The sequence below is a fragment of the Python bivittatus genome, unplaced genomic scaffold, assembly GCF_059951505.1.
Source record: "Python bivittatus isolate LINGU-HERP-01145 unplaced genomic scaffold, Pbiv_v1 ctg000610_np1212, whole genome shotgun sequence".
Taxonomy (NCBI): Eukaryota; Metazoa; Chordata; class Lepidosauria; order Squamata; family Pythonidae; genus Python; species Python bivittatus.
Genome location: NW_028277088.1, coordinates 60,271,326 through 60,296,160, shown reverse-complemented (window position 1 = coordinate 60,296,160; position 24,835 = coordinate 60,271,326). Strand labels below are relative to the sequence as shown.

General features: G+C 41.2%; 1 long non-coding RNA gene across 2 annotated transcripts in view; it reads left to right on the top strand.

The window, feature by feature from the left end:
• The window catches only part of LOC112543046 (uncharacterized), a 65,612-nt gene that overhangs the window by 4,606 nt on the left and 36,171 nt on the right, over positions 1-24,835 (top strand). For both annotated transcript variants that reach the window (XR_015797763.1, XR_015797762.1), the window contains exons 2-4: positions 13,058-13,123; positions 17,546-17,679; positions 22,422-22,506. This is a non-coding gene — a long non-coding RNA (uncharacterized LOC112543046). The remainder of the gene's footprint in view (positions 1-13,057; positions 13,124-17,545; positions 17,680-22,421; positions 22,507-24,835) is intronic.

Here is a 24,835-nt window from a genome sequence, read left to right as displayed (position 1 = left end):
GAGAGGTGCAGCTCCCTCCTTCCAATTAGTGGCACAACAATATGGTATTTTTTTCCCTTTGAAGAGAAGGCAAGTATAAAATACCAGTTAAGATGTTCTCCCTTCTCACTATCACCTATTACCATTTTTTTTTCTCTTCTCAACATTTCAACACTCTAGGAAGAGTTTGATCCTGTTGACCCTGAGGAAGTGGACAGGGTTCTTGTGGCTGTTAATTCAACCACCTCTGTATTAGATCCATGCCCCTCCTGCTTGGTTAAGGCTGCCTGGGAGGGGATGTGTGATTGGGTTCTGGAGGTGGTTGTTCCTTGAGGGAGAAGGTGGTGGTGCACCCCTTTCTCAAGGGCCATCGCTTGACCCAACTAGTCTGGACAGTTTTTGTTCAGTCTCAAACCTTCCCTTTTTAGGGAATATTGTGGAGAAGGTGGTCACACCACAGCTTCAGAAGATTCTGGATGAAACAGATTATCTGTCAGAACCTGCATCAATCAAATGTTTATCACAAGAAGACTGATTTAATAGCTATAGTAGTCAATAGGAGTTTGCTGGTTTAGTCAATAGGAGTTTGCGTGATTTGATTCTGCCAGTTGTAACAAGGGGGGGAAATAGTAGTTAATAGGTGTGCTTGGGGTATTGCTTTGAGATGGAAAGGTACTTACACTGATATAGGAATTTATAGCAAGAATTGAAGGCAGACAAAACCGGTGGTGGCCTGAAGGCCAGGAAGGACTGTGTTATCAAGGGGAGGAATTTACAAGGCCACAATCCTGTGAGAAAGAAATCAGGCGCCAAAATAGAAGGGGGGGGGAGGGAAAAGTAGAGGGAAATTTATGCGGGCTTTAGTTTTAGCAATGCTTTGCTTCAAGCTGCATGTACCAACCAATAAAGGAGCATTTATCTGAACCAGGCCTGGTTTCATGAGAATTCTTCTGAATTGGGGTTTGGACTTTGTGGACTTGACATTATCTGGACCTCTTTTAGTCAGGATTCAGGACAGGGTGTGGGACTGAGACAGCATTGATCACACTCTTAGATGGTGGAAGCAGGATGGGGGTAGTGCATCAATCCTTGTTCTTCTTGATCTCTGAGTGGCTTTCAGCTGGAGGTGGGCAACATAGCATTGTGCTTGTTCTCCTCCTTCCTTCAAGGCCAGTTCTAGTTGTTGATGGGAGGGGGTGGGGAGAGGTTCAGCCTGAGGCCCCTGCTCTGTGGGGTGTCAAAGGGCTTGGTTCACTTTCCCCTCCTGTTTAACATATACATGAGGCCACTGGGTGAGGTCATCCGATGGTTTGGGGTAAGGTATTACCACTATGCTGATGATATAAAGCTGGGTATCTCCACCCAGGGCTGTCTGAGTGATGCTGTGAACATCCTGAAGGCTGTGGGGGCCTGGATGAGGCACAACAGGCTTCAGCCCAACCCAAGCAAGACTCAGTGGCTTTGGGTGTTTGGACATTCTGGTGCTGGGAATTTTCCACTGTTTGTTCTGGATGGGGTAGCACTGCCTCCAACAGACCTGGTGCACAATCTGGGGATCCTCCTGGCTTGTGGCTTCTGCTTTAAGAGCAGATGGCAGCCATGGCTAGGAGGCCCTTTGCATACCTTCAGTTTGTGCACCAGGGAGGCTCACTTTCACTCATGCCCTCATGACCTCCTGTCTGGATTACTGAAGTGTGCTCTACACGGGGCTGCCCTTGAAGAGTATTTGGAAGCTTCAACTGGTGAAGAATGTGGTGGTGCAAATAGTTAATGGTGCCAGTTACTTGGCACATGTAGCACCACTACTTTGTGAGCTGCATTGGTTGCCAGTGTGCTTCCAGGTGCAATTCAAGGTGCTGGTTGTTACCTTTGAAGCTCTTCATTGTTTGGGACTGGGTTACTTGAGGGACCATCTCTCTGATTGTTTCTACCCATCCAATCTGGTCTGGCAGGATGGGCACACTTTGGGCCCCCTTGGCTAAGGAGTGCCACTTACCAGGATGCAGGAGGTGTGCCTTTTCTGCCGTAGCTCCTGCCCTATGGAACATTCTCCTTCCAGAGATTAGGATGGCCCTGACCCTGCTAGCCTTTCATAAGGCACTAAAGACCTGGTTCTGAGCCTGGGCCTAGCGCTTCGAGTGTGCAAAAGAACCCATCTCCTGGCTGTATTAGTACTGCTGATTGTGTTATTTTTTCTCAGCTATGTATTTTAATTTTTGTATTTCATTTTTGTATTCAGGATATAATTGTTTTTATTCTATTTGTTACTGTTTGCTGCCCAGAGTCACTTGTTGAGATGAATGGCTTTACAAACTGATTAAATAAACAAGCGAACAAGTAACCTCTTTGTCTTTTTTGTTACTGACATATACCAAATTACCATTTTTGTTGTTTTGGGTATTTCTTGCCTAATTTAATATTAAAATAACTTTAAAAAACACTGTCTAATATAAGGCATGAGGAACCATTTCATTTAAAATGCACATTGATATTTGTGTATCCTCAGACGTTTAGTATGTTTGTTTAGGGGAGGCTTCTAATCCCTTCATGTGAATTTTAAAAAGAACATGTGAAAAAATATCAAACAACAAAAATGGAAGTGAGCAAACCAAATCTCAAGGTTTAAATTGTGCCTAATTCTGTTTGAGTCAGAAACTGCGAAGACTTTCAAAAACCCATCTTTTAAGGGCAAAACAGATGGTATAGCTGATATATGATACCACCAGAGAAATGGTTAAAAATCAAAAGGGCATCACTGAATAGCCAATAACAACTCTATATTATTCTTTCCAGGTAGTGGAAGAATGTAGTTCAGTAACCCTTGAATATTACCAGCTCTAATTATCGCCAGCTGGTCTGTCAGCTTAGGGGGTGTCAGGTTCAGCCCAAGAATCACACGAGAGAGTCCGGAAATCAGCTCAACTTCTTTATTAGCTTGCACCTAATAGACAGAATCTTTCCAGACTAACTCTAATTCCCCAATGAGAGCAACTATAACCATCAAGCCCTTAGGGAGGGGCCAGTCTCTTCCTCCTTACTTTCACACAGTCCAGCTGGGGGCTGAGGAGATGCTTGGAACATCACTCCCCCTCCCTGTAACCTTGAAGCTCCATACCAGAATCCTCCCCACTCATGCCTTCCATCACAGGGGGAAAGGTAGGGAAACTGCCACTGGTACGTTTATTATTACATCTAAATATCCTTAAACTTTTCTCTTTCCATTATGGTAGAATTAATTACAAGCAACAGGGATTGTTGTAAATCCTTGGATCAAAACATGCAGACAATTCAGAATTACTGAACTTTTTGCCTGTAGTTAAATGTCTAAAGTCCTTAAAGTATAGTAATAGCTGTTGGTAATGTCCTGAAAATTATCTGAATTATTTGGAAGCCCTTTAAAATCCAACTGAGAACAGGAATATTACCCTTGCTCAAGTAAAATACTCAGTAGAATATTGGGGGGGAAATCTATCTATTGACGTATTAAGGGAACTGTGGTGATAGTGATAGTTGGGAGAGCATGGTGACTGCAACATGAGATCCATATTATTTTATTGGTAATCATACAGAAGTGGCTTGCCACTACCTTCTAGATTTTTTTTCACTTCCCAGTCTAGTCAACCACACCTGGGCCTACCTGGTGATTTCCCACCCAAGTAATTAGGTCCAGCACTTTTTACATCTTTTGACATCAAACAAAATTAATGTTGCTACTACTTGTGACTAGCAGGTAAAAGATCAGATCTCTTATAATCTCTAATAGCTGGATTATTTGAAAATGAATCTGACTTGCCTTAGTAAGCTATTCTTCTTTTGTTATTCTGTTGATTAAGAATTTATTTCAGAATGCAAGGGCTTTCTAACCACTTTGTCCAAGGTAATGTAAACCTGGTACAGTCAATGATTTAGAAACATCTTCATATTTAGAATCTGGGCCTGTAGTAAGTTCTCTCATCAGGACTGTAAGATATAAATTAAATGTTTCAAGCAAGCCATCAAGGGAAAGGGGGAAAAAGCTAGAATTATAAAAAGTCCAGCTGCTATTAAATCAACCTCTATAATGAATTTTAAATAATTTAGTCAGAATCCTTGAAACTGTGGGGAAAACCTCAAAGGAATGTTTCCAAAGAAAGTTAAAAAGAGGGAAACAACTAAAACCAAGAAACCAAACCAACATTTCCAGAATTTGTTTCTCACAGTGGTCAACCAGATACCTGAGATGCTTGCAAACAGAAGGCAGAGACTTATCTGTATTCCACTGTTGTTCTCATGTAACTGTTTGGAGGTAGTGAAGTATCTTATCTACTTAAACTCCTGTGAATTCCTGTGAGATCCCCTAGTTCCAGATTGTCCCCTAGGATTGTTGCAGGTGCTTGGGAGCAGTCTTCTAACAGTAAGTATAGCTTTTCCATCCCCCACCCCACCCCCAATTCAACAAGAAGAGAAACCATTTCAAATTTCCTAGATCAAGACTGTGGCTACAGACTCTCTTACAAAACTGTTGACCATGGACTGGGTCACAAATAACCTACCTCAGTATAAAGAACCAAGCTGCACAATATTAGAACCATATTGCAACCCTGATGGGTTAGTGAATCAGTTAGCCCAGCAGATGGGCCAGGACTTGCCAAAACCAGCCATCTTTGTACCCTGCCTCCCAGAATCTACACATTTTGGCAGAAGCCACCACCAAACAAAACAGGCGAGCTAAATTGGAGAATTCCCACTGAGAAGATTCCATGGTTCATGGAGGAGTTGAGGGTCTTGAAAAGGATTAAGAGATGTCTAGGGTGCCACTGGAGGAAAACAAGGACTGAACACAACTGAACACAAGCTAGAGCGGTGATTAAGGCCTACCTTGTGATGATAAGAGTGGCGAAACACCAACATTTCTCTGTTCTTATTGCATCCGCAGAATGCCGTCCAGTGGCCCTGTTTAAGATCACCCAATCCCTTTTGGGAAAGGGGGGCCCAGTGGCCCATTTTATAGGGCCACGCAGAGGAGTTTCCTGGGCATCTGGAGGATAAAATCGCTCACATCTGGTCCCAGTTGGATACCAAGCATGCAGCATGGTCTATAGAGATGCCCAGGGTACAGACTTACCCTGTTATCTGGGAACAGTTTGATCCTGTTGAACCCAAGGAAGTAGAGAGGGCCCTTCAAATTGTCAATGCCACCACTTGCCAACTAGATCTAGGTCCCTCCAGGCTGGTTAAGGCTACTTGGGAGGTGACATGTGGGTGGTCCAGGCGATGGTGAATTCATCTTTGAGGGAGGGAGTGTTTCCACCTGCCTTTAAAGAAGCGCTGGTGCACCCCGTCCTCAAGAAGCCATCACTGGATCCCACCATACTGGACCATTTTCATCCAGTCTCCCACCTCCCCTTTTTAGGGAAGGTGGTTGAGAAGGTGGTGGCGTTGCAGCTCCAGAGGATCCTGGAGGAAACAGATTATCTGGACCCCTTCCAGTCTGGTTTCAGGCCTGGTTTCAGGATGGAAATGGCTTGGTCACATTCATGGATGATCTCTGGCAGGAGTGGGATGGGGGTAGTGCATCCATCCTTGCTCTTCTTGACCTCTCAGCAGCTTTTGATACCATCAATCAAGGTATTCTTTGGGTCAACTTAGGGAGTTGGGTGCAGTACTATGTTGGTTCTCTTCCTTCCTCCAAGGTCGATCCAATCAGTGTTGATTGGGAGCAAGAGATCCAGCCCATGGCCCCTCCATTATAGGGTGCCTCAGGATTTGGTACTCTCTCTGCTCCTTTTCAACATGTACATGAAACCACTGGGTGAGATCATCCACCACCATGGGATGAGGTATCATCAATATGCAGATGATACCCAGTTATACATCTCCATCATGGAGTTGAGTGATGCCATAACCACCTTTTTGTGGTGCCTGGAGGCTGTGGGGGTCTGGATGGGAAACAACAGGCTTCATCTGAACCCTGGTAAGACAGAGTGGCTGTGGAGGCCCCTCTGTATCCGAGAACTTACCATCTTTGGTTTTGGACAGGCTTGTACTGTCCCAAACAGACCTGGTGCATAATCTGGGGGTCCTCCTGGACTCAAGGAGCAGGTGGCAGTTGTGGCCAGGAGGGCCTTTGCCCACCTTCATGTGGTGCACCAATTATGCCCTTTCAGATATGCTCTCTGGTCAGTTACTCATGCCCTGGTAATCTCTGGGCTAGATTATTGTAATGAGCTCTACATGGGGCTACCCTTGAAGTGTATTCAGAAGCTATAATTGGTTCAAAATGCAGCCACATGGATATTAGGTGCCCTTAGGATGGCACATGTAACACCTTTGCTGTGGGAGCTGCATTGGGTGCCAGTTTGCTTCTGGGTCCAGTTCAAGGTATTGGTTATCACCTTTAAAACCCTGCATGGCATGGGTCCAGGTTACCTGAGGGACTCTCTGGCAGGGCCCAGGAGGAGAGCCTTCTCTGCTGTTGCCACTGCCCTTTGGAATATTCTCCCCCCAATCACAGCTGCAAGACTGTTGTACACGCAAAGATGGAGGGACTCACAAATACCTACAGTGGAAGAATGGATTATCAAATTAATGGACTTGGCTCAAATGGTGAAGTTAACAGCTTTAATAAGAGGTAATACTATTTCTAAATTTGTCTCCTCATGGCAACCCTTCCTAGATTACATGCTTGGGTTGGGAAATAATGAAGCTTTGATTATAGGATTTAATGATTAGATGGTTTGTGTTGAAATAAATAATGTGAACTTGGATTAATTAGTGGTAAGAGATTAATCTTTTTTTAATTTGTACTTATATCTGTATTGGAGATAGTCGAAAGGCACTTTTTGCTTCATCTTTCTATCTGTTCTCACTATTTTAGGTTTTGTCTTTTAATTTTAGTTCTATTTTCTTTCTTTTCTATACTTTCTGATTTGTATTTTAACTGTACTTTTTATATATTTTAATAAAAGCTTTAATAATAATTTTAAAAAAAGGAATATTCTCCCCCCAGAGTTGTGGCGGGCCCCTACCCTCCCAGCTTTCTGAAAAGGGTTAAAGACCTGGCTCTGCCCGCGTGCATGGGGCAGCGTGAGCTCTAACAGTCCCTGGGGGTGGTTAGCACCCTGATGACACTCCCTGAGTTATTTGCCAAGTCTCCATCTTTCTTGGAAGCTATTTATTATTAGGATTGTTTTAATATTTTAATGAATTTTATTTGTGCTTGTAAACCTCCCAGAGTCATTTCGATGAGATGGGCGGTGAAAAATTTGATATATAAATAAATAAAATAAATAAAAATAAAGCAGTTGTTATTATCTCATTGTACTATGTAATATACTATAGTACAATGCAATAATTTTGTTATTGTACAATAGAGCTTCTAAATACATTAAATATGCTAATAAACAAGGGTTCAGAATAATATAATGCTCAGTGATTCTTTTTAAACTAATATCTGACTATAGATTACTATGTGTTTTAAGAGTATATAAATTGGTACAAACTCAATTCAGCTGTACCAAACTGATGGAAAATAATCCAGCTATACCCAGCCTTTTTTTTATGCTGCCAATTTCTCCATTAGGGCTATTTGCTATCATTGGTCAAAGTGGACTGATACTGAAAGATTATTCCCTGTCTTCCAAACATGGATTATAAATTGTTTAGCAGTTACTGACAAAAATATTATCAATTGGCTGGTGTGGGTCTTCCGGGCTGTGTGGCCGTGGTCTTGAAGTCCTGTTTCCTAACGTTTCGCCAGCACCTGTGACCGGCATCTTCAGAGTGCAGGAGCACAGACAGGAGCAGTTCTCTCTGTGCCCAGGGTGAAGTGACCCTTCTGTGGGTATTTATAGAGATCTGGGGTGAGGGGTGGGGGGGGGGTTGGGTTACTGAGTGGCTGCTTGTTTTGGAGTCAGCATCTGTGTGTATTTTCCTGGGGATTAGGCAGGGTTTTTTCTTCTACTGAATTGTTAACGAGGGGCTGCTGGGGGTGATTAGCAAGTTCATTGTGTGAACTGTTCACATGTCCTGGTGGTTGAGCTGAGTTCGTTGACCTTTTGCAGGCTGTATTTTTCAGGACTGGTAGCCAGGTTTTGTTGATTTTTAGACTCTCCTCTTTTTTATTGAAACTGTGCTGGTGTTTGTGAATCTCAATGGCTTCCTGGTATAGCCTGGTATAGTGGCTGTTGGTGTTGTCCAGTATCTCTGTGTTTTCAAATAGGATTTTGTGTCCAGTGTGCTTGAGAGCATGTTCAGCTACTGCAGATTTTTCTGGTTGCTGTAGTCTGCAGTGTCTTTCGTGTTCTTTTATCCTGGTATGGATGCTGCGTTTTGTGGTCCCGATGTATACTTGTCCGCAACTGCATGGTATGCGGTATACTCCTGCAGCGGTGAGGGGATCCCTTTTGTCTTTTGCTGATTTTAGCACTTCTTGTACTTTTCTGGTGGGTCTGAAGATTGTTTGGAAATTGTGTTTTTCCATCAGTTTTCCCATGCGGTCTGTGACCCCTTTGATATAGGGCAGAAATACTTTATTGGTGGGTGGCTGTTTTTCTTCTTCAGTCGCATGTTGCTTTCTTGGTTTGATGGCTCTTTTTATTTCATTCTTGGAGTAGCCATTCGCTTGTAGGACCCAATTAAGGTGGTTAAGTTCAGAGTTTAGGAATTGGGTTTCGCAGATCCGATTGGCACGATCCATGAGGGTTTTGATAATGCCTCTTTTCTGACGTGGGTGGTGGTTGGAGTTTTTGTGTAGGTACCGGTCTGTGTGGGTGGGTTTTCTGTAGATTTTGTGTCCTAATTTGAGGTCTGGTTTGCGTATGACCAACGTGTCTAGAAATGGAATTTGGCCATCCACTTCTTTTTCCATGGTGAATTGTATATTGGGGTGGATGCTGTTTAGGTGGTTCAGGAACTTCTGTAGGTCTTCTTCATCCTGACTCCAAATTGCGAAGGTGTCATCCATAAATCGGAACCAGACTGTTGGGGTAACGGGTGCGGTTTCTAAAGCCCGTTTTTCAAAATGTTCCATGTAGAAATTTGCTACGACTGGGCTCAGGGGGCTTCCCATGGCGACACCGTCCATCTGTTCATAGTACTCATTGTCCCATAGGAAGTAACTGGTTGTTAGGCAGTGCTGAAATAAGGCTGTGATGTCTTCTGGAAAGATCTGTTTGATGAGTGCCAGGGTGTCCCTCACTGGTACCTTAGTGAACAGGGAGACCACGTCAAAGCTGACCAGTTTGTCTGTGGGGTTGAGTTTCAGGGTGCTGATTTTCTCGATGAAATGTCCTGAGTCTCTGATATGGGCTGGAGTCTGTCCCACGTGGGTCTGTAGAAGGGTGGCCAGATGTTTGGATAATTCATGTCGGGGAGCCAATGGCGCTTATGATGGGTCTGAGTGGGATCAAGTCTTTGTGGATTTTGGGGAGTCCGTATAGTCTGGGTGTAAGGGCTTCTGTCTTGCATATGCGTTGAAGTGCGTTGGGGTGAAGGGAGGAGTTCCTCGTCAGGGTGTTGGTTTGTTTCATGATTTTGCTGGTCGGATCCCGTTTTAGTTTTCTGTATGTGGTGGGGTCTAGTAGTTCTCTAACTTTGTCTTTGTATTCATCTGTTTTCATAATTACCGTGGCGTTGCCCTTGTCAGCTGGCAGGATGATGATATCGGCGTCCGAATTGAGGGTTTCTATGGCATTTCTCTCTTTCCTCGTTATGTTGCTGGTGGGGGGCTTTGCTCTCCGTAGGATCCTTGCTATCTCACCCCTTATTTCCTCTGCTTCCTCTTCAGGGCAGTGGCGGATGGCTGATTCCACATTGGCGATGATATCTTCCACAGGAATTCTGGGGGGTGTGATTGCGAAGTTTCCTCCCTTGGCTAGGATGGCGGTTTCTTCTGGCGCGAGTTGGCGTTCCGTCAAATTGATGACAATGCGGGCGGGATCCAGCGCCGGTTTTGGTTGACTGTTTTGGCATTTGTTAAACTTTTGCTTTTGCCTGGTTGTGTGGTCAATGATATCCTTTTCCATTTTCCTGTAGGTTAGGGTGTCAATCTTGTCCCAGTCCTGGCTTCTCATTTTCTGACTGATGCTGATGTGTGTGTCAAATAATTCTTTGTCTGTGATGGCAAGCTTTCTGCGGGTTGTGTGTATTCTCTCACGTAGGAGGGCTTGTTCAAGTCGGTCATAAATGCGGTTAGCTTGTGGAGATTTGAGAGTCCTTTTCGTTCTGAGAAAAGCTGGGATGGTCCCAGTGTCTCTGCATCGTAGTAGGAAGGTTAAGGAGCATAGTAGGTGTGCTTTTTTGTTCCGGAGTGTTCCTAGTCTCTGTGTCTGTCGGAACGTTTCCTCCCCGTAGAGGCGTTCAGTGTATTGTCGAAGGCTTTCACGGCCGGCATACGATGGCTGGTGTGGGTCTTCCGGGCTGTGTGGCCGTGGTCTTGAAGTCTTGTTTCCTAACGTTTTGCCAGCACCTGTGACCGGCATCTTCAGAGTGCAGGAGCACAGACAGGAGCAGTTCTCTCTGTGCCCAGGGTGAAGTGACCCTTCTGTGGGTATTTATAGAGATCTGGGGGGGGGGGGTTGGGTTACTGAGTGGCTGCTTGTTTTGGAGTCAGCATCTGTGTGTATTTTCCTGGGGATTAGGCAGGAAACCACATGTCCTGGTGGTTCACCCTGGGCACAGAGAGAACTGTGTGAACAGTTCACACAATGAACTTGCTAATCACCCCCAGCAGCCCCTCGTTAACAATTCAGTAGAAGAAAAAACCCTGCCTAACCCCCCCCCCCCAGATCTCTATAAATACCCACAGAAGGGTCACTTCACCCTGGGCACAGAGAGAACTGCTCCTGTCTGTGCTCCTGCACTCTGAAGATGCCGGTCACAGGTGCTGGCGAAACGTTAGGAAACAAGACTTCAAGACCACGGCCACACAGCCCGGAAGACCCACACCAGCCATCGTATGCTGGCCGTGAAAGCCTTCGACAATACATATTATCAATTCTTTATGCAGCAGTTTTTCATTTGTTTCCTTAAATGCTGATAATAAGGTTAACTTAGGGTTTAGTGCAATCTCTGGGGGAGATGGGAGGCATACAAATTTAATAATAAATAAATAAATAAATATCTTGTTTAGTTATTTTCTCAACTTCAATGATTTTTTTTCCCTAAAACCCTTGAATTTTTGCACCAGAACAACACATGTAAATATGTACGTTCCAGTTCTGTTACATCCTTGTTCCTGGTACTATTAGCTCAACCTCCTATGTGTTAAATTCTATCTGTGTCTCAACTTGAACAAACTTTCTCAAATTTCATTATCTTCATTGTCAATTCTAAAGTTGACTGCTGTATCTGTCATTAGTTTAGTCTTCTTTATATTTCCTCTTAGTCCCATATTTTTTACTGTGTTCCTTGACTTTTATTACTAGACCTTGGAGATCAATTGCATTTCAGCTATCAGAGTAATATCAGCATAGCACAGGTTATTGATTTTTTTTTCAATTTTAAAACCACCCTCATCTCTTTCCAATCCAGCTTCTGTCAATATATATTCAGTATATAAATTGAATAAAAATAAGGGAAAAATATATAGCCTTGTTTCACTCCATTGCCAACCTGGAACCAGTTTGTTTCATCATGTTTTTGTCCATACTGTGGCTTCTTGACCTGTGTATGGATTTTGCATCAGGATGAGATGTTCTGGGATTACCATTTTTTCTATACACATTCCACACAGCTTGACATGACTGACACATTCAAAAGCCTTTCTATAATCAATGAAGCACATATTTTGCTTCTGAATTAATATTTTTAGCTGTTTTAATGTTTTTTCTAGTTTTGTACACCGCCCAGAGTCCATTGGAGTTGGGCAGCCAATAAATTTAAATAAATGAATAAATAAAATACTTCCTTTTTGGTACACTTTGGCTTTCTCAATTATCCAGCATGCATTAACAACAATTTGAGGGACCTCCTCTCCCTGGTTACATCTACACATCCCGTCAAATCTGGCAGGAGAGGCATGTTACAGGTACCATCTACTAAGAAATGTCATTTGATGGGACTTAGGAAGAGAGCCTTTTTGCCATGGCACCTGCCCTTTGGAACATCGTTCCCCTGGAACTTGGATTGGCACCTATCCTTCTGGCCTTTAGAAAGGGCCTAAAGACTTGGCTTTACTATCTTGGCTGGGGATCCAGTAGTGGTGGTGAGGAACCTGCTAAATGGCTATATTGCTAGTAAGTTGGATTGCACTCTTGTATATTGTTTTTTAGGTTTTTAATAGTTTTTATTGTTTTTAATGTGTTTTAATGGTTTTTGTTGTATGATTTTGGGGATGGGGGGTTGTCTGTGTTTTAACTTGTGAGTTGCCCAGAGTGACATATGTGAGATGGGTGGCTATATAAATTGAACAAATAAATAAATAATGTCTCATGTTCCTTGGCTTTTTCTAAAGCCAGATTGAACATCTGGTATCTCCCTTTCCATGTAGGGCTCTAAACTGCATTAGAAGATCTTAAGCATTACTTTGCCACTATGTAAAATTAAGGATACTGTACTTAATAGATACTGTTTGCACACTCGGTTAAATCTCCTTTCTTTGGCAACGGCATGTAGGCTGACCTTTTCCAACCTGTTGGTGAAGAGAATAAATAAGGTGACCTTGATGGAAATATGCAGGAATCATTACCTAGACAAAAGGAGTTAAAAAAAAAATTAAGTCCAGAGAAACAAAATAATATTTGGAAGCGACTTAGGCAGACACCACCCTAATTCACTGAAGTATAAGGAGGAGGAGGTGCAGCACAATGAAACTTGCAAAATCCTGATATTATAAACAATCTCAATAAAAGTAATGTTAGCTTTCCTGTGGTGTTGATTTTCTGGTCAGGTCTACCTAGTGGGGCTGACATCAATCTTGCAAGTCTCATTCTGCTATACCTTCTCTTCCTTCTTATACTTCAGTGAATTAGGGAGGCTTCTGCCCAAGCCACTTCCAAATGTTTTCTCATTGTTCTGGGCTTAAAAAATACTTCAGACCCTTTTGCTTAAGTATCCTGCATATTTCTGTGAAGGTCATTTTCCTTACTCTGTACAACAGGTGCCAAGAAGCAGGGAAGTCTTCCCCAGCCCGTGAGTCCTGCACCCCATCAAAATCACCTTGTGGGTAAGTAGCAAGCTGCTTCAAACAAGCCTGGTGCCTCATTTTTGGCCAAATGAGCAAGAAAAGTTTCAGCTGTACACACTCAGCAGGAAGAGGATTTAAACCATGCAGGGACTATCTTCCATAGCTGGAAGCAACTTCAGCATCTGATGTCATACTCCATGTTTTGTGTCTTCTTGCTCCTGACATCTATTATGTTCTTGACCTTGGTGTGTCTCTGGCTTTTTCCTTGGCACACTCAAGATATTGTGTGTTTACAGATTATGAATTGTCTGACCCAGCTTTATGTCTTCTCCTCCTCAGCTACATGCATTCACATGCTCTTCATTCTCCTAATTCCACTCCTGTTTTTTCTGCTCCTGCCTGCCCTTGCCACACTCTCCTCATGCTTTCACCTCTTTCTCCTACCACCACTTCTCCAAGCAAGCACTCTTCTAGAGTGTGCCCAACTCCTGAGGTTTCTGCAAGCCTCACTGTAATCATACAACTCTTAATTGCTAGCTTCAACACTCTTCTTGCAGCTTTCCCTCGCTTCTCTACCACTGTATCTTCTACCAAGCCCTCTCCCTAGTGTGTGCTTGGTCTCTAGTCTTGTGTGCAGATGTGATGCATGTAATTGCACTGCAAGCCTTGTGTGCAATCACATGGATCACACCTGCATTTTGTCTGCCAGCTCCATGGATGTTTGCCCCTTCCAGTGAAGCCAGGACACAAAAATGGGAGATAACAATTCCAAAGTAAAGATTAAGCTTAAGAAATGAAAGAATTAAACAAAAAGGAACCACAGAGAGAGTTTTGAATTGGAAGTGAACTTACAAGTCTTCAAGTAGCCTAAAATTAAGGATCTTCTGTGGCTGAAGGATGATATAAGTGAGTCTGCTTCCTTTATAGCTTCTATTAGTAATTATTATGCTCAGTTGGACTGGGAGTCTGATGAGCTTCTCTCCTTAGAGGATGAGCTCCCTATAGAAGAGGCAAAGCAGAGGCTTGCTTCAGTCTAGATAGAGACTTGGGCGTGGACCTACTTGCTAAGAATTGTTCACTGACAGCTCAAACTGTTATTTCAAATTACAAACAGCTAATTACAGTTAACAGTATCATAAATAAACTTAAAATTACGATTGAGGAATATACTTCAAAATCGGCTGAAGTAATTAAAATAAAAGGCTGACCAATTGCTGATAATCTCATCTGCAATATCAGGAAGAACAGGCAGACAGTACTCAACCAGGGAATTAACTCTTCCTCATCTGAAGAGAATCTGGCATGCCCTTATAATATGCAGAACTTTTGCTCAGTTGAAAGTAAAGGCAGCTTCCACCAAATGGAGTGATGTTGCAGATTGCTGATGTCCAAATAAATGAAGGAAGATGGCACAAGAAACCTGCAGTTCTGCACTCACTCACTCTGCTTCTGAGATGTAAAGTTCAGTTGAATGAGCTTATTGATATAACTTGGCTCTCTAAACTGCATGGTGGTAAGAGAATTGTATTTGTCTTTAAGACACCTTTCCCTTGGTATGTGCAGCTCTCCTTAACAACCTGTGATAAGGCCTAAAACTCAATCTCTCTCAAGTCAAAGGACAATAAACATTGCCTTACAACATACAGAAGGGAGGTGCAATAAACATCAACCAAAGATAAAATAATCCACTAGACATACCACAGATTGGATGCAGTTAAAGTCATTCTGGTGTTTGTTGTTTCTGCCATGGAGTCACTGAATTCCATAATTCCAATTAAAAATAGAACATTACCAAGGAACAGTGAGATATAAACTTTTTAGACTATAAAACAAGGAGCAAATCTCTAGACAGTTCATAAGTTTGTGTGTGACAGTAAAAAAAAAGAGGGAGAACAGACCAAGACCAAGAAGGCAAGAGCAAATTGCTTTCGAATATAACATGTCACTCAAAACCCCATTTAATTAAATCTTGGTTCAAGAGAAGATGCAACCTTCACTACCCTCTGAAGAACAGAGGGTTACAATGACTAAAACTAACATCAAAACTGAAACTAATAGCAATGTATCAGATGTGCTGCATGATGGAAGTTATTGCAGCTTGGCTTACATTATCTGCTCTAATTTACCCGGTTGAAACATTGGATGAAAAAGCTTCTAACTTTAGTCCAAGTTGGAAAGCAGATACCTCAGTGATGCTGTTTGCATCAGATCCTCATTTTGATATAATTGCTTGTTTTATCAATCCAGATTATTTGAGTAATCTTCAGAAATATCAGTATGATCCCTCTGTTGAGGTAGATCATCTACAGAAACCCCCTGATGGATCTTAGCTTCTGGGAGCACAAGAACACATGACATGCATACAGTAGTGTCTCTCACCTCCCTCTGGTACACAAGAGGGAGAATCAGAACACATGTTCTTTTACACTGCAGGTTGTATATGACATTAGGTCAAAACCTTATTTTTCCCCTTCTAGCAGCAATCCCTGGACAATCTGATAAGTTTCTATGTTGATTTTTTTCTGCTTGCCAATAAGATTTATTATACAACTTACAATGTTGTGAAATTTTAATATTTAAAATCTAGCCTTTGAATCCTTGGGAGGCTTTGGATTGTTTGGCAGAGGATCCAGAGGATTTAGGCTGGATTGCTTTATATGCTTATTTGTGTTCTCTATTTTGACTCCTTTTTCCCTCTCTTTTTTCTGTTTTATTTGCTAGCTAATAATAAAACTGAAATTGAACATAACTTAAGACAGGTGGAACTGGCCTTGATGGTGGCTAACTCATGTTTTTATAGCCCTCAAAAAATGATATAAAACTACTGATGTTGTTCTTCACACTTCTGCAATTAATTTGTTTCTTTTAATTTAAGATTGTTAGTTTTTAGTACATTTTTGTTATACAGGGTTAGTGTTAATTAACCTTTATTATGCTCATATTTCAACTTTTCTTCCACAACTATTTGTAATACAGTTTTGAAAAAAAAAAATTCAATAATTTATAGGAAAAGAATGAAGATTACAAAATGAAAACTTTCCCTCTAGGAAAAAAAATTCATGCCATTATACATGTTAAAACCACAATAATTTCCCTGAATTCTTCTGCCATGTACAGTGAAAATCAAAACCTTTCCTCAAGGTTCAATCTTATTTATGAAAATAAAACAGATAAATTCCTGTATTTTGTTATCACTATCCACAGTGGGGGTCAAAAAAGTAAATACTGCAGTTGCCACAGTGCAATCAAAGCCCCCTTCCCCCTCTTTGTACATTCATGTGACATTGATGCACATACAAAATGGGCAGAGCCCTGATTTTGCTGCCACAACTATCATCTTGATTTTTTTGACACCCCCTCCCCCTGTCCCCATACACTTGTGGACTTCATTTAAGTAAAAACTATGAATAACTGATTTTATTTATAAGAAATAACAATTCCCAAAGGAATTATTACAATCAACTCTCTTATAAAAATTAGTTTTGAGTAAAGACTGACTTAAGGATCCTATTTATCAACTAACATTTTAACCAACAGGCCTTATTGTTCTATCATTAAATAGCATTCCTATAATCAGAAGAGACTTTGATTAATGCTGTAAACTTGTGAATAGGTTCTGTTATAACCCAAAGAACATATTATCTGTGGATTCTCCAAATGAGATTATTCATTTCAGAAGTAAAACCTGAGTTAGAAGCAGTTGTTCCAAGTACAGAGATTTTGACACCCAATTGTTCTAGGAGAATTAATGTGGTTCTTCCAATGATTCCAAGATTCTGAAATGATAGGAACATATCTTCTGCCTACTCATACCTTCTGATCCACCTTCCAACAAGCTGAAATCAAATATAGCTGTTGTCTTCAAATATGCACAAACAATTTACCATAGCCCTCAACTATTATGAAATTAAGAACTTCTTTTACTGCTTCCATAATAAGTCTTAATGTGTAAATTTATGTGTTGTGAAATTTAAACATACTGTACATGTTTATTTTTTCCACATGGTCTTTTGAATTAGGACAGCCATATATTTATATAGGCAAAGGAGCATGCTTGTTTGGATAAAGATAATCTATTGTCATTTCAGAGATTAATTTTGATCTTTTTGGATTTTTTCTGGCGGGGGGGACATCAGTGTTTCTTCACTTCCATCTATGAGTATGATCAGTTGCATTCAATGGTCATTTTGTGATACCAAAATTCATCATATTTTTCTGGAAATGCTATTATGTGTAAAATAATTTTCAGAGAAGTCAGCAATTTCTGAAGTTCCTCCTGATTAATATCAGTCAGCAGGAGTTCTAGAGAGAGAGAGAGAATGTAGTATAAATTACCGCATGCAGGGTGCAATTTTAAGACTTAAATGTCATCTTTTCCAAAAAAAGCTACTCATGCAAGGAGAATTGGGTCTATGTGATTTTTCTCTGTTCTTTTTAATCATAGACTCTTTGTGTTAACAGGGAAGCTCTGCAAGCAACTATAATTACTTTTGGTGAAAAAAATTACAGTGATTTGCAATACTTGGAAACATCCCAAAACAATCCATATTATTGTCATGAAAACTACATGGATGTGTCCATGTAAATAACAGGAGGTGAGTTCAACTCAAGGGAATCTTTACTTTTATTGGACTACAATTCCAATGGCTATGCTGACAGGGAATTATTTGAATTACAGTCCAATAATTATTGGCAAGGAATTACTGGAATTATAGACATCAGGAGAACAGTTTTGGGGACAGCTGTTCCAGAGGCTCAGACTTTGTAGCTTCAGTAAGATCCCTAAAAGGGCAATTTGTGTGTGATTAAATTGGTCAGAATGAATCAAAAGCAGTACCATTTAATAGAGAAGGAGGTTTTACCAGGCATAATATAATAAGCCTCTCAAGAATCTCCACAGCATCATGTTAAATGTTCATGACTTATTCATGGCACGTTCTCAACTTCGATAGCTTCTTCTGTCTGATATGTAAGATACCACAGAGGGGGAATCACCCAACATATGCAACTGGGGTCAACAGCGCTGCTTACATGGCCCCATCTCCCCAAGTATTACTTGGCTGCAAGTCAATTGTAATGTATTCCTTCTTGCTGGTGCATGAAAGGTTAGGTTATGATAAGACCCAGTGCTCAGCAGAACTAGCCAGAAAGCTATTGACTAAAATGAAGAGCTGCCATTATCTGATATGTCCTGCGTTCCAAGGAGGATTCTTGGTTAAATACTGATATAGCCTATCATTATACTTCATGTCTGTGTTAAAAATTGTAGTTCCGGGATTAAAAAGAAATTAGCAAAAGGGGGATTTCTGGGTCAGTCAGCAAATGGCCTTAGCAGACAGAGGTGGTTGTATAATTTTTTTTCTTAATAAAGCCAGCTGCTTTATATAAAGGCTGTTAAGTTTCCTTGAGCCTTATTGGTTCTGGTCCTCTCCTAACAGGACAATGTCCACAATGGTTACATCATTCTTTTTGTTTTACTTTTTGCAGTACCGCCAAAGTGTCTTTTAAATTTGCTGCCAAAAAGCTGCATTTCTTTGTAGTTATATTTTTTTCACTAGGAATTTATATTAGTGGTTTGCTGTTAATTTTTTGTGATGGCACCTCTTTTGTTCTATGTAACCGTGCTCACTTGAAACACTTCCCAGAAACACTGATTATTTCCATTTAAGAGGGAACAAAAAAGTTGCTGAAGGGTCTATTTACTATCGCTGTATTGCTTGTTCTTGCATGCTTGCCTATCTTGCTTGCTCATCTGTCTCATTCATCTATCTTGCTCATCTTTCTTGGCTCATTCACTCTAATTTGCTTTTCCTTCTCAGTCACTCAGTTATCCATCTCACATTTGTCTATTCCTCTCACATCTCTCTCTTTTTCATGCATCATTTGCACACTCTAGCTCTTAACGCTCATTCATTACTTCTCGCTTGTCTTTCTTGTTCACTAGCTCTTCTATCTGTTTCGCTTGCTCAGGAAACCACCACTCAGCCTCGATATATTGGATTATCAACATGTCTCCAATCTCTTCTTTTTAGGAAAGGTGGTGGAAAAAGTGGCTGGGCTGCAGCTACATAAGGCCTTGTAGGAAAAAGATGATCTGGACCCATTTTAGTCAGGTGTCAGACCTGGATTTAGGAAGGAGACAGCATTTATCATATTTCTGGATGATCTCTGGTGGGACCAAAATAGGGATGATGTGACCCTATTGGTCCTGCTTCATCTCTCAGCAGCTTTGGCATCTTGCAGAGCCACCTCCAAGAGGTGGGGTCCCTATTTTGTAATGGTTCTCTTGCCTGAAGGAATGGTGATGGGGAGACATCAAGCTCTAGGCCCCTAAATTTTGGGGTGATACAGGTTTCACCAGTATGCTGATGATACCCAACTTTGCATTTCACCCTTTGCCAAATAAGAGATGTTGTAAAAGTGTTGTACATGTGCCTGGAGTGTCCAGGTCTGGATGGGGAGGGATAGTTTAAGACTCAATTCCAGCAAGGTGGAGTGGCTTTGGGTTCAAAAGCCTACTGATTCCAAGGAGCTTGGGACAGGCTTGCACTTCCTTGAATAAGAGCTGGTTTGCAGTTTGGAAGTCCTGTTGAATTCACAGCTCCTGTCCAAGCAGCAGGTGGCACTTGTGGCCAAGAGGGTTTTCCACAGCTCCATCTTGTATACCAATTGAAACCTTTCCTGGGATGGAATGCACTTACATGGGATTGCCTTTGAAGAGCATTTGGGAGCTACAACTAATCCAGAATGGAGTTGTATGAATAGTTAGGAGACTATGTGATATAACTGTTAAGCTGCTTTGGTTACGGGTAGGCTTCTGGATGCAATTCAAATACTGATTATCACCTTTAATCTTTACACAATTCAGGGTCTGGGTATCTCTGGACTACCTTCTCTCAGTAACGTCTGCCCACTCAATAAGATATAGTAGAGTGGACTCTTTACATGTCCCCTCAGAGACATGCCTTCTCAGTTGCTGCTCCACTCCTATAGAATAGTATACCCTCTAATATTCAAACAGCCCATCCCTCCCAGGAAATTAGTAAAAATTTCATCAAGCCAACTGATGGGGGTTGGTTCACTATAACTATCCCACCTGAGGATGAATTGGTTTCTGAATATATCTTTATGTATGAGTATGTCTTTATTTTATTACAATGTATGATTTTGTTTTTAAATTGGATTGGAATGTTTTTAACCCCAGTTATGTATCAGGGAGTTATATCTCACTCAGAGTTAGCTGTTGGGAACAGCCTGTAAATAAAATAAATGAAATAAATCCATGAAGATGAAGGAGCCTGCATAAAGCTTGACCAGCATTTTGTGAAGTGTTAGTCAGGCTCCTGGCCAGTCTCTGATTACTCCAACTCCCGAAAGCAAAATGGCTGTGGAAGGACGTAACCAGCAACCAGAGAGGAGGGAGCAGGCATGAAAGTAGCCAAAGGGAACTAGGTAGATCTCAGCCTCTGTCTCGTCATCAGCACTGCCATCGCTAAGCACATTCTGCTGACAGCAAGGTTTGTGTCAGGAGATGGAAAACATTTAACACTGGAGCAGATAAATATGAATCTTGGCCTAGGCTGTCATAGGACATATCATAAAAGAATAACTAGTAAAACATTTTTGGGACAAAGTTGGCAAGGGGGAATGTGCCTAGAGAAACACAGCTGCAGCTGTCTAGAGAACATTGAATGATAGACTGTATGAGTTGGAAGGGACTATTGTAGCTTATCTGGTTCAATCCTCTGCTCAATGCAAGGATCCACTAACTGTCCCTGACATATGGCCATCCAGCTGCCATTTGAAAACCTCCAGTAAGGGAGAGTACACCATTATGCTAGGCAAACTGTCCTGTCTTTAACAGCTCTTGCTATCAGGAAATTCCTCCTAATATCCAGTTCAGTGTTCCTGTTCTCAGTTTCAACAGAGAACAAGCCTGTGACATCCTTTTAGATACTTGTAGTAAGCTATCGTATCTCCCCTCAGTCTTTCTTTCTTTCTTTCTTTCTTTCTTCCTTCCTTCCTTCCTTCCTTCCTTCCTTCCTTCCTTCCTTCCTTCCTTCCTTCCTTCCTTCCTTCCTTCCTTTCTTTCTTTCTTTCTTTCTTTCTTTCTTTCTTTCTTTCTTTCCCAAACTGTTTTTGCCTAGTTCCTTTAAGTGGTCTTGGAGGGCTTGGTTTCTAGATTTCTTATCAGGGTAGCTCCCTTTTAAACTTGTTCCAGCTGATCTATGTTCATTTAAAATGCAGTGCTCAGAACTGGACACAGTACTCCAACTGTGGTCTGACTACTGCAGAGTACAATAGATCTATTACCATCAGTAATCAGGACACAGTGCTTCTGTTTTGTACCGCCCAAGATTGCACTGTGTTATTTAGTTGCTGCATAACACTACTTGCTTTTTTTAAGCTGGTGGTCCACTAGTATTCCTAACAATTTCTCATATGCAATGGCACCGAGCCAAGCCTTCCCAATCATATCTCTCTGCATTTCATTTTTCCTACTCAGGTACTGGACCTCACACTATTTATCACTAAACATCATCTACTGAAATTGGTGCAATGTTCAAACATAGGAAGCTCATTCTATCTCCTTAAGGCCCTCATAACTTTCTGGTCTGTGACACCCAAGGCTCCAGTCCTCCTCAGCTGTGAAAGTTTACTAGATGACTTTGAGGCAGTCACTCTCTCACCTTAACCTAATTCACAGGATGGTTGTTGAAAAAAATAAGAGGAGAAAGCATTATGTATACCAGCTTGAGTTCCTGGATGCAAGAACTCCCCAAATAAAACTAAATTAGCATTGGAAAAGAGGGCAATTTACAAATTTATCACAGGAATTTTACATCTAAATAGCATCTTATTATTATTTAAAAATCCAACATATTAAGCAAAAACAGTTCACAATTCTGAAAGACTCTTCGTTCACCTAACAAGAAAAGTCTACTTCTGAGACATGGTTTTGTCACTGTCTACAGAAGCATTGCAGAGCACTTTCCCCACCAGCTTGTTTGGGCAGCAGCACCCACCATCTACGGCAGCCTTTACATGGTGTGCCAACAAGGAATTCTGGGTATGGGTTTGCTGATGGGTGCTGTAGTCCAACACACCAGAAACCACAGGGTAGGGGAAAGCAGATAAAGCTCAAGTTAAATAACTTCATAATTTACACTAAAAAACAAAATAGATATTTCTCTTAGCTTCCCAAAGCCTGGGTCGTTGGGAGCAGCAAGAGGAGGGAGGAAGATTTTTTTTTTCTGAGTAGATGCCTGCTTCAATTTGGTATGTTGTGCATGTGAAAGTGGAAGAGAGTGCAAATGACCTAACTTTTCTCTTTCAGCTGTTTGTTCAGAAAACATCCCTGGGAGCCACTTGAACTTTCACTACCTTTGCCAGCTGAACTCTCTCCCATATCACCAAATTAGGTACCCTTGTTATGACAATTTTTTTAATGACATGTAAAACTGTCACCATGGCTAAAATTGCTTCTGGTGGAACTCCACTTACTACTACATAAAGGAGAACAATGGGTGTTTGGTTTTCCCATCTGGTGGTAGAACACCATTGGAAAGGGAAATGCAGCCACCACTGGCTGCACTTTAACCTGACCCACATTAAACTGTCAGGAAGGCACCACTTCTCTGCTGTCCTTAACCTGGCATAGTTGAGATTGGCTATGGGGCAGAGCAAATTTATGCTGTCTCCTGAACTGGAAGAAAGCACATTAAACCAGCTGCCCAAGATGGGAGTGAAATAATGGGATGGAGGGGTCAAAAGGAAGCTTTGGAGAAGTAAAGGGGGGGGGGTTGGAGAAATTACAATGAACAGGAAGATTGGTGAAAGGAGGAGTGGTAAACAGCAGAGCAAAGAGTGAAAAGGCACAGTGAGAAGAGAAGGAATGGGAGGAATGGAGGTGCATGACAGGGAACACAATGGAGAATAAAAGAAAGGGAGTGAGAATGCAGCAGAAAGCCAAGGAGTAAGAACTGGAAGCAATTCCAGACTACGATGGATTCCTTGCTAGGACACCTGGAGCCCACACTTTTCCCACAATCAACATTTATTAATCATATACGTTCTATTTCTCATGCTAACCAAAAACAACATGGTATATCACAGAATGTTAGTTGGCTACATCAATGTTAACTTACCCTGCTACAGAAGAAGGAATGCCACCATCTGGGTTTCTTACCTGAGATAAATCCTAAGGAAAAAAACACAGACTTATGATAGAATTGTTCTCCTCAGCCAATGATCCTATAAAATATATGATTATATATTATGATTATGGGTATATGATTTCATTTTAGGCTTACATTAAACAGCATTCAATAGCATGTAATGCAGTTGTTAAAATCCAGGTAGATATTATAATTATATTTTTATCCTTTTATATATAACTCAAGGTGGTGAACACTCCTAATACTCCTGCCTCCTATTTTCCCACAACACCAACCTTGTGAGGTGGGTTGGGCTGAGAGAGAGTGACTGGCCCAAAGTCACTCAGCCAGCTTTCATGCCTAAGGGAGGCCTAGAACTCACAAGTCTCCTGGTTTCCAGGCCAGCAGCTTAACCACTATACCAAACTGGCTCTCCTTATGTAGGAAACCTGAGAAGAATCATGCAAATTTTTAAAATATTTAAAAGTAACTGGGGGATAGTTAGTTTCATTTGAGTTATGTTTATGGTTTGAGGGGCTGGATTAATTTTGTTGCAGTATTAACCTCTTCTTTTTCTTCCCCCCTCTCCTTTGTCTAGCAGAACAAAACATATAAGTATTACTATTTAAACAGAAAGTCCTTAAAATTGTTTCATTATGGCTTCAACTGTACTGATAGATGCTGATAGATGAGACGGGGAACTTCCCAAGCACATTCAGAAAACATTCAGATTCATCAGGCATCTGGTGTAGACAATGTAACTGTTCAGCTAGTCCTATAGCAGTTTATATCAGTAGCTAGTTTAAAACTCACCATAAACTTATCCTAACATAACAACAGCTACAGCCCTCAACCTTCAGAGCCCCAATTCCAGCAAAAGAAAATGCTAGTTCAAGAGTGTGCTCTGCAGTATATATAAGATCAGAAATTAATTGAAACAAGTCTTTGATGTCATGCAATAGGTAATGCTAAATCAATTCTGACTGAATAGTTCTGTCTGTTCAGAAGAATGCTTTTTTCTATTTGCTATTTCCCCCAAAATCTGTATATCATTCTTTGTTTAATAACAATTCTTCCTATTTAGTATCCTTGTTTTTATCACTTTTTCATTTAAAGTTGTGGGATTTTATGTATTTTTCAGGCCTTCCACTTTCTATGACACTGTCTCCAAAAACCCAGCTCCCCCCCCCAAAAATATGAAATGTTCAAATTTTAAAACAGGTGAAAATCCCAAAGTCAAAAATCTCACTTTTGTAGCCTCAGAACTCCATCTGCAATTGTCACTAGAATTCTTGTCCAGAAAACATACAAAAACTGTAAGAGTCAGTGTAATGTACTAGAAGGAAGGAGATTTAGATTCTATGCATGGAATATCCATGAAAATTCACTGGGTGATTTTGGGCTAGTCAGGCTCTCAGCCCAATCTATCTCACATAAATTGTTGTAGGGAATAATAAGAGGAGGGAATACTTTGTATGCTGCCTTAAAGTCTTGAAAGAAAGGCAAGGTATAAATCAAATAAATAAGCAAGCTGTACAACAGACTTTTTAAAAAAGGTGAAGGTAATGTTGAGTCAAGCTCAACTTCCAATGAC